The sequence below is a fragment of the Gopherus evgoodei genome, chromosome 10 (genome assembly GCF_007399415.2).
Source record: "Gopherus evgoodei ecotype Sinaloan lineage chromosome 10, rGopEvg1_v1.p, whole genome shotgun sequence".
Taxonomy (NCBI): domain Eukaryota; kingdom Metazoa; phylum Chordata; order Testudines; family Testudinidae; genus Gopherus; species Gopherus evgoodei.
In genome coordinates this window covers 70,451,464-70,462,283 of record NC_044331.1, presented here as the reverse complement: position 1 = coordinate 70,462,283, position 10,820 = coordinate 70,451,464, and positions in this window count along the sequence as shown.

The window sequence follows — 10,820 nt, the reverse complement described above, 5'->3', positions numbered from 1 at the left end:
ATAATATTGTTTTGCCCAATGTTTTCAGTGTAGGGGAGAGCACCTAGGTAACTCATCTCTGCATGCATTTGTAACTGCAATCAGTATGAGCCCAATGCAGGAAACCAGAAGTACTAGCTTTTATTGCCAGAGATGGAAATATTTAGGCTAAGTTGTGGCAAAGCTACTGTCCACATTGTGAGTGAGTGAAAAGGGGCTGTCAGCCCAAGAATAACTCAGTGTCAGCCCCAAGTCCTTTCAGGCAGGCACCCAGACAGACAGGGACCTACAGACCTTTCTCTTTGCACTTCTCTTCCCCTGTGGAAAAGAAATTCAGAATTCAGCAATTCCCTTTCTTAATTACATGACTGCAGGCAGACAGCCCTTAGACCTTTTTAGCTGTTCCCTGTTGTTACAGGTAGAGTATTAGAAGCAGCGTCTTGAGGCAGTGAGCAGAATCCTCTGGTCTGACCAGATTGTGATTGGCATTGGCACAGAACCAGATGGGGCAGGGTGGAACATAACCTGGGCTGGTCTAAGCCAGCAACTGGATCAGTCACTGGACTAGGCCCAAGAGTGGGCACTTCTGTAAGCAGTGAAGGCTAGGGTTACTTACCAACTTTCTAATCTCACAAAATCAAACGTCCTTGCCCCGCCTCTTCCACTAGGCCCTGCCCCCACTCTACTCCTTCTCTGAGGCCCCACCCCTGCTCACTCCATACCCCCTGCCTCCCGCTCTCCCCCACCCTCACACCCTTGCTCATTTTCACTGGGGTGGGGGTTGGGGTATAGGAGAGGGTGAGAGCTCCAGCTGGGGGTGCAGGCTCCAGAGTGGGGCCTGAAAGGAGGAGTTCAGGGAGGCTCCATGCTGGGGTGCCAGCTCTGGAGTGGGCCAGGGATGAGGAGTTTGGGGGTGTAGGAGGGAGCTCTGGGCTGGAGCTGTGGGGTTCAGAGTGTGGGAGGCAGCTCCAGACTGAGGCAGGGGGTTGGATGTGGGCAGGGGTCTGGGCTTTGGGCTGGGGGTGCAGGCTCCGGGGTGGGGCCAGAAATGAGGGATTCAGAGTGCAGAAGGCAGCTCAGGGCTGAGACAGGGAGTTGGGGTGCAGGGTCTGGGAGGGAGTTTGGATGTGGGAGGAGGCAAGGGGTACATGCTCCAGGTGGCGCTTACCTCAGGAGGCTCCCCAGAAGAAGCGATATGTCCCTGAGCTCCTAGGCGCAGGGAGAGCCAGGCAGCTCAGCACGCTGCCTCAGCCCATGTGTCACACCCACAGCTCTCACTGGCCACAATTCCTAGCCAATGGGAGCTGCAAAGCCGGCGATCAGGGTAGGGGCAGCACACAGAGCGTCCCTGGCCACACCTCCACCTAGGAGCCAAGGGACATGTTGTCACTTCCGGGGACCTGCCCGGAGCCAGGTAGGGAGCCTGCCAGCCCCACCAACTGGACTTTTAATGGCCTGGTCAACAGTGCTGACTGGAGCCGCCACGGTCCCTTTTTGACTGGGCGTTCTGGTTGAAAACCAGACACCTGGCAACCCTAGACTGAAGGCATATTCACATTCATTATTTCTGATGCATATTTTTATAAGATCCAATATGCCCAGCCTTTGCCTGCAAGGAGTGAGATCATGTCATTGTCCTCTCCACATATGGTTTTTAAGTGCCCTATCAGCACTAGAGTTCCTGTCATTGTATACTGGAAGAAGAGACTGAAATAGTGCCTAGCCTTTGTGCTAGGGCTACAGTGAGGGGAAATTCCTTCTCTCTTATCCACCCACCTCATGTGTAGTCCTAGACACAACCTGGACATCAACTAATTAAAAATGAGATTTAGCATAGGGGTTCTCAACCTTTTTCTCTCTGAGCCCCTTCCCCCCAATGCTATAAAAACTCCACAGCCCAGCTGTGCCACCATAACTGGTTTTCTGCATATGAAAGCCAGGGCCATTATTGGGGTAGCAAGCAGTGCAATTTCCTGGGCCCCCCATGCTGCAGGCCCCCCCTCCCCACGAAGCTACATTGTTTAGGCTTCGGCTTCAGCCCAGATGACGGGGCTCAGGGCCCTGGGCTTCAGCGCCATGCAGTGGGGCTTCGGCTTTCTTCCCTGGACCTCAGGGAGTCTAATGCTAGCCCTTCTTGGTAGCCCCCCAGGGGGCTCCAGACCCCTGGTTGAGAACCACTGATGATGCAATACTTTGAGTCTGCTAAGTCTATCAAGTTAATTGTTTCCTGCTGCCGAAAAAAATTTTAAGTTTTCAGTTATTTAATTGTACTGCAGTGTGCAAACTAAAGGTTAATGTAGGGAAATCAGATCAACTTTTAGGTTGATATCTGCCCAGAATCTCAATAGTTCTGGCCCATATTGCTTACTGAAAGTGTTATGACCATCCTCTATATGTTTTATTAAGACTATTAAACCAAAAGATCAAGAAACCATCACTACTGAACTATGAATTCAACAATACATTTGTCAAGTTCAAATCAACAAGTTATCAATATTGTAATCTATCAAATCAAATTAATCCTTATAAATCCAAAAAAGGAATCAAAGGAGGTGGCTGTCCATTTGTTTCTAAACCCCAGATAAAAACTTTATCAAACTGTCAAACCAGGACTTGGAGCAGTTTAAATATTTGGAGGCTGAAAACAACATTATTGGTTGTGTCTAAACCACAACCTCAAAGCCAATCAAAGCTTTCTCGAGTTTGAATTTTTGCATAGTAACTAACCCTTTTCCTTCCTGCTGACCACACACTATCCTGAAGATATAATGTAGACCTTAACAGAACACTGAGAAGCAGAAATTTGGCAACTCTTGTTTGACAGTTTACCAATGACAGCTTTATATTTCATAGGAAAGTTAGTATTCCTAGTCCATCTGTTTGAATATGTCATTTCCCTTTTTGCATCCCTTCACTTGCTCCCTCTTTTCACATCAAACATAAATTGCTTGTCTCCACTTTCCAGACCATCCACAGTTTATCCTTACCTTATCCATCTTCTCTCATTCAGTATCAAAATGTTGACTCCTCTGATTCAATGGTGCCAACCTCCATCACTCACTTGTTAGATGTTAAAACGAGCACCCATGTGCTTCTTTCCTTGCTGCCTCTCATTCTCAGGAGGAGCAACCCATAAACATCCTCAAAGCTACTTTGTTATTTTCCTTCAAACCACTCCTTAAAACAAAATAAATCACCTCTTCTGTGATTTCTCAAAAAAAACCCTGACAAACATTAGGCTGCTAGTGTGTTGATACCACAGCCTATCTTGCTGACCAAAGTTGTTGTATTGTTTTCTTACACTTAGCTATCTGTAGGAAAATGCACTCATTGCTGGTGTACCCTCTCATAGCTAGGCATAATGTATCTCTCTCAAACTAGCATCCCCGCAGACAGGTACTCCAACCCTGTAGTTGTCTTGTCTCTTCTTGTGACCTAGTCCGCCAGCCAGGTCACTATTTGTTTCCTCTTTCCAGGGGGGACAGAAAGTCCAGAAAACAATAGTCTTGCAGCCTCAAGCAGAGTCTTTGAGAGAAGTCCCAACTCAGTAGTCTTTCTGTCCCCAAACTTAAGAGTCTTTACATCACCTCTTCCAGTGGCCAGTAGAAGAAACTAGGCCTTCCATCTTCTCTGGGTTCTAGCCCAAGGAACCTATAACAAGTAGGCAAGGTCTGTCTGTTCAGTTCTGCTACTTCTTCCCTGGTCTGCTTCTTAATTTGGTCAACTAGAGGCTTCCACAACAGCCCCTTCCACAGATCATGTGTACCTGCATTCTTTTCAGACTCTTCAAGATCTCAGGCTTCCCCTTCCTTCAGGAACATAGCTTACTGGACTCCTCTTTAGAGTTCTCCAAGAACTCCTAAGCCAAAAATATAAGTTTACAACAAGTAAGATGAGACTCGCCTGTACTCTTTACTGAATTTTGCTTGATTTTACCATGACAAAATTGTATTTATAGCCATCATTGTCTTTCAAACAAGACAATTTATTAATCCTTATATTTAGGAACAGGGAGGATAGGTCAAACAAATTCTCTTTGGAAATTTCCATCCTGACAGAAAAAGTTACTTTTAAACTTATCAAGATAAATCTCATTTAAAATAAAAATAATGAACATTCATACCAAGTCTGTATTCTCATATATGCTATTTCTCTCACAGCAGATAGCTTTTTTAGAGCCTTACATGAGCAGTTCTAGTGAAGAACAGGTTGCTGTCTGTAACTGCTTCTTGAAGTTATATTGTCTTGTTTCAGTTATAATTTACCCTTCTATTTTTATGCTGATCTTCTTAAATGAAAAATAATGTATTTTAGTTTCTGGATTTAATCTGATGTAGGTCTTGCAATTGTCCATATCTGTGTATCGTCAAAATGTCTTGCTCTCCAGCCCAAGAACAGAGGCCAGTAGTTTTTATGTGAATTAGCGGAACAGTAGTGCAGTGAGATAAAGGAAAGTATCATTTGTTGCTGCTCTATGTTTCTGTTCTAGATTAAATTTGTCACAGTAGTTGCTGGTCCTTGTCAGCTTCTGGCTCTGTTGACTGACATACATTTAATCTGGAGACACAGGCGCCGGCTTCCTCTGGACACCAGGTAGGGTGACCAGATGTCCTGATATTGAGGTCTTTGTCCCGCGCCCCAACTGATCTTTGGTTGGGATGCAGTTTGCCCTGATATTTCGTTCCACCAGCAGCACTCGCCTTTATTTATTTATTTATTGATTGATTGCTGCTCTGCCAGCAGGACTCAACTTTTTTATTTTTTTCCCCTCGCTGCACCCCTGGCAGCACTCAGTGCCCAACCCCCTGCTCTGCCCCAAGCCCCGCCCACCAGAGGTAAAAGTAACTTAAAGGACTTACTGATACTCCGGAGTCCTTAGGAGGGGGAAAGACCTCGACTGGAAGAGGCATGGCCTCTGCTGGAAAAGGCGGGGGTCTTTAAATCCCCAGGCCCTTTAAATCAGGATTTAAAGGGCCCGGGGCTGCGAATGTGGTAGCAGCAGGTGGGAGCCCCAGGTCCTTTAAATCACCTCTGGAGCTACCATCTGCAGAGGCGGCTGGGAACCCCAGGGGTGATTTAAAGGGCCCGGAGCTCCAGGTGCTGCTACCGCAGCAGAGCCCCGGGCACTTTGAATCACCATCAGAGGGGGATCCTGGCTGCCGCCCTGGGACCCCAGCCTCCGGTGGAGCTTTAAAGGGCAGTAGTGGCAGCTGGGAGCCCCTGGCCCTTTAAATCATCACCAGAGCCCTAGCACTGCTACCCCAGGGCTCCAGCAGCGGGGCTCAGGTGGCAATTTAAAGGGCCCTGGAGGGTAGCAGCAGTGGGAGCCTGGAGCCCTTTAAATCGCCAGCTGAGCTGTGCTGCCGGAGCCCTGGGGTAGCAGCGGCAACTGGGGGATTGGGTGGTGATTTAAAGGGCCCGGGGCTGCAGCTGCCACTACCACCCTGGGGCCTTTAAATCATCCCTGGAGCCCTGGGGAGGCAGCGGCGGTGCTCCGGTGGTAAGTTAATGGGCCCAGGGTAGTAGTGGGAGAAAAGCCCCTGGACCTTTAAATCGCTACCTCAGCCCTGCTGCAGCTATCCCAGAGCTCCGGCAGGCTCTGAGGAGATTTAAAGGGCCTAGGGCAGTAGCAGCTACTGGAGCCCTGGACCATTTAAATCATCCCCAGAGCCCTGCTCTGTCTCTGGCAGCAGTTTTAAGGGCTCGGGCGGTAGCAGCTGCTGCAGTCCCAGATCCTGTAAATAGCCACAGAGCCCCGCCGCTGCTACCCCAGGGCTCCGGCAGCAGGGCTCTGGCGGCAATTTAAAGGGCCACTGCTGGGAGGCCTGGGCCCTTTAAATTGCTGCCAGGGGAAGCCGATGGGCCCCCGGTATGGCACACTGGCTCTTGCCAGTACACCGTATCAGGGCATACTGGCTTACTTTCACTTCTGCCGCCCACCCCTAACCCCTTCCAACAAGCTCCCACCCCAGCCTTGTGTCTTCCTGCCCCAGTCCCTGCCCCTTCTCTCAAGCCCCACCCCGCCTCACCTCTTCCCAACCCTTTTCCACCCACACCCTGCCTCTTCCCACCCAGTTCCGCCCCCTCCTCGAGCACACCAGGTCCCCGCTCCTACCCCTTCCTCCCAGCGCCTCCTGCATTCTGTGGAACAGCTGATCCATGGAGGGCTCCTGTCCCAGTGTATCCCTATACCTGCCATCCCTGTGTATCTCTGCACTTCTCCCTTTTCTTTGTCCCCGTGTGGCCCTGCAGCCCCCCATTTCCGGTCCCCATGTGGCCCTGCAGTCCCCCCCCGTCCCCTTGTGGCCTTGCAGTCCCCCCCATTCAGCCCTTGGCTCAATGCCGTCATCCCACTAGCTCCTGAGCCCATGTCCCTGTCTATCCCCCCAGTAGCCCTTTTGAACCCCAGTTGTGACCTTCCAGCAGCACCATGTGTCCCGTTCTGTCTGCTCCCTGTCTCCCCCATATCCAGTGCCTCCTACCCTGGCCCTGTGGGCAGGGCACTGTGAGGAATGCAGCCAGTTGCAGGCTGCTACTGCCTGTGAGCTGGCTGCCCTCTGTTCTGGTTCCACAGCAGCCCCTGGTGGGCAAAATGTGTAACTGCAGTGCCTCTGCAGCAGAATATATTTTCTGCAGAGAAAAAATCTGTGCGGTACATGAATTCTGCAGGTGTGCAGTGGTGCAGAATTCCCCTAGAAGTAAGAACCAGGCCCTTTAGCCCTTCTTTCTTATTTTTACACTTATACCACCATACAATTGACAAATGGGTTGATTCTATACCTGTTTTAAACAGAGTTACATTGTCATACAACTGAAGTAATGTAGCAGAGAATCAGACGTACTATTTGCAAACATAGACAAAAAGTCCCTGTCTCAAAGAGCTTAGTACTATGAGTAGTTCCATTGCCTGCCAATGCTTTCATGGCAGTAAACGTTATAATTAGTACTATGTGCACGCTGGATCAGCATATAAATGTATAAATTAATACTGAGAAAATGAATAGTGAGCAAATAAAGAGTGGTTTGTGGTCATTATAATTTAAATACCTAGTGGAAGAGGTGGTTGTCAGAATTTTGTCAAGAAAGGAAAGGACCTGTTTCCTTTTATGTGTAATACCATGTAAACCACCTGTGTTAATACTACATGAAAATTATACATTTGGTTTACAATTTTTAATTATTACTTACATAAGAACGGTCATACTTATTTCCCAAAATATTTTTTTCCTAAAATTTTATTTTCATAATTCTTTCAGTCTCTCTCCTCTCTACTATAGTTAGTGTTGACATTTAAAAGTCATAGTTCCTCTTTTATTTTAAGCTATTTTTCTCCTACAGCAGACTGAGTGCTAAATTTGAATGCTGTACACATCAGCTAATACTGCATTTCTTCAGTTTTTCAATATTCAGGAAATCAATCATGTCTAAAATGTCTGCCTGTAATTTTAAATACTGTGAGTCTGCCTTTGATTTCACACCAGTTTTACATCAGTCTGACCTGCTGACTTCAGTGCAGTAAAGTTACTCTGGATTTGCACTTGAGTGAGAAGATAGCTTCTGTAATCTGACTAAATTAAAAGTAGGTAGCATGCAGTAATAACTTTACTAAAATAAGTAATTTAAGGAAAAACATTAAACACAAAATAAAACACACCATTCTGCATAAATTGTGTCTAGCTCTTTTAGTCTTCAAGCTCTTTACAAATATTAACTATTTAATCCTAAGGAAATTTAATAAATATTACTGTCCCCATTTTACACATGGGAAAACTGAAGCAGGGAGGTTGGTGACTTGTCCCAGACCACTGAGGAAGCCAATATCATAGCCAGAACTAGAATTCAGGAACAGATTCCTGAACACCTAGTCCTGTGCTCACATTTTTCTTTCTGTGAAGAACAAGGCTCTGACCCTGCACCATTAAAGTCAATGAGAGTTTTGATATTGACTTAAATGAACACAGAATCAAGTCCTATTTGCACTGTATTTAAGCAAGCCATTTGTTTTAACTATCATGTGACTGAAAAGCATCTACACATTCAATTTTTTCACTGCTCCAGTGAGAGAAAACCCTTTAAACTATTTTTTTGTAAAATAAATAAATACAATTGAGTTAAAAAAATTATATACTTAGGACACAACCTTGCCCTCTAATCTTTGTGAATCACTTTGCTTCTTGTAAAATCAACTACTGCTCAATACCCAGTAAAACTCATTGTTTCAAATTGCTATGAAATTAAATTACACTGTTTTCCCCCGAAAAACAGCAACACAGACTTTTAATTTTGTGCCTAGAAATGTTAACACATTGTCTGTTAAAGGAAAATAAATTAATAGTGCTGATGTCAGTGAAAAGTGCAATCTAAAAGTTGGAGCCTGTGTACTTTGACAGGGACATGTGCTTCACTTCATTGTGCTTCAATTCCCCCATATGTAAAATGGGCGTCATAATGCTTATCTACCTTACTGTGGTGTTGTATGGCTTTGTTAATTAACTAATTTGCATGAAAGCATGGGGAGATTCTTGGATTAAAGATGCAATCAAAATGCAAATTATCTCCATAATCCTGATACTTTGTCATAATGTGTAAAACTTTCCAGTATTGCATCAGTATGATTATCCTGCCACTCCCTGCCCACATAATCATGCTGCTGTAGTGCCAGCACAACAGAAATTCACACAGTATCTGAAACATTTTGAACAACTTCCTCTTCATGTCTAAGAATTTTTTTGTTGTATTTTTAAAAAATGTAATGGATGAGGAGAGACAGGTTACCAGATTATAAATCAATATTAAGGCTCTGACGTAAGCCTCAGGTTTATGGTTCATGATATTATCAGAACATTGGAAAGATTTTAAGGATTCACAGTATCACCATTACTTTTTGACATAACTACTTGTACAATACTATGTTTGTAACTACACATTCTATACATATTACTGTCAATTTGCACATTTGCAGATTATCAGGTACTTTTATGTTTGCTAATTAATTTAAAACTTCCTTCTCCCTCCACACTGTCTTCACCTCCTTCTTTCTGTTATCTGATTCTGAGGTTTTGAGCATATTGTCAGGCTCCACCCCTTCTGTCTGTCACCTTGGCCCATCCCTCACTCTTCTCATCCTCAGGACAAAAAACTTGTTGGCAAAGAACTGTGTAAATTTACAACACTATATTAATTATTTATTTCTGTATTTAAAAAGCTTTTTGCATTTTAGAAAACATAAAAATATAAGAATAAAATAAATAACATGGGTAAAGAGATATTACAATTCAGTAATAAACAATTACTAATGTACCCAAAGGAACAAAAAAACAACAGTAAGGATCTGTCTTGTACAGCATTCATAGGATACTTAGTTTAAGGGAGATATTCAGCTATAATTCCAAATGCAGAGTTTCTACTCATCCCAGATGATTCCATTTTAGCATGTTTGAGACAATAAAATTTTACAAATACGTGTTAAAAATATGGAATGGATCCACGGTTCTCTATTAAATTATATGGAATCCATCCAATACTGAATTATTATTTTAATGGCTTCAGTTAAATATATATCTAAAACTTTTGTGGTATAAATATCTGACTACACAGTTAAAATAAATTAATAACAAAAGTTAAAAATGCCTTAAATTAGTTTTAACATTTATTTGTAGATGTAAATTAAAAAACCTGATCCCCAAATAACCAGGTGGAAAGACTTTGAAAAGAACACATGGATAAAGATTTGGGTTGTCTTTAACAGGACCATAATAGTAATTTGTGCTCAGGGCCGGCTCCAGGCCCCAGCACACCAAGCGCATGCTTGGGGCGGCATGCCTCGGGGGGTGCTCTGCTGCTTGCGGGAGGTCCACCAGAGCCGCGGGACCAGCGGACCCTCGGCAGCCACGTCTGCGGGAGATCCACTGGAGCCACGGGACCGGCGAGCGGCAGAGCGACCCCCACGGTGTGCCGCCGTGCTTGGGGCAGCAAAATGGCTACAGCCGGCCCTGTTGTGCTAAAGCAAATGCTTTCTCCATGGCAACCTCTTCCCTTGTCTTTTTATCCTATTGAAGTAATTTTATGTTTTGTCATGGCAGTCAGGTGCCATAAATATAACTGTGAAGAAAATAAAGTTATAATCTAATCACAGGAGTAAGCAAAAAGAATAAAGGTAAATGTGCAAAGGATACTTTTGTATTTTATTATGATTATATGCATAAAGAAGACTAAAAGTTGGGGTGTTTAGATTCGTTAAAGTTGTTTCTGTTTTTCACATTCGACATACTGGATCTAATTATTAGTTCTGAATGAGCTACACTCAGTACAGGAAGTGGGGGAGGAGAGCAAAAGTGGCTGTACATGATCTTTGCACTTGCCTTATCCCCATGTTCTGGGACTATCCACAGGCCTGCTTAACACTACTAGCGTGAGATCTGTGCTAATTTATGCTCAGCTATTCATATAGCCTCTAAAGGCTGTTGCAACAGCCAAGAATAGCTGGAGCTCAGTGGCGCTCTGGCCACACTTCTGTCCTAAGCCACATCCCAGATAAATTCCTTGCAGTAGAGATGGTTAAAACCTTAAGTTAGGGTATTCCCTGTGGAGCATATCCACTGCCTTTGTGACTTCTCCATCTGCTGAAATGTCTGGAAGGGGCTGTAGGGCAATGAAAAATCAGGTCCATCTGATTTGACTTCCCTGTTATTGCTGAAGGACCTTCTGGAGGACTGGAGAACTAAAAGGATGATGTTACTGCAAGAGATTGAAATCAGAGCAATTGACAGGGAAGTATTTGTAATCAGATTTAAAATTATTGGGATTTTTGTTTGTATAGTTTTTGTTAACACTCTTTTAAC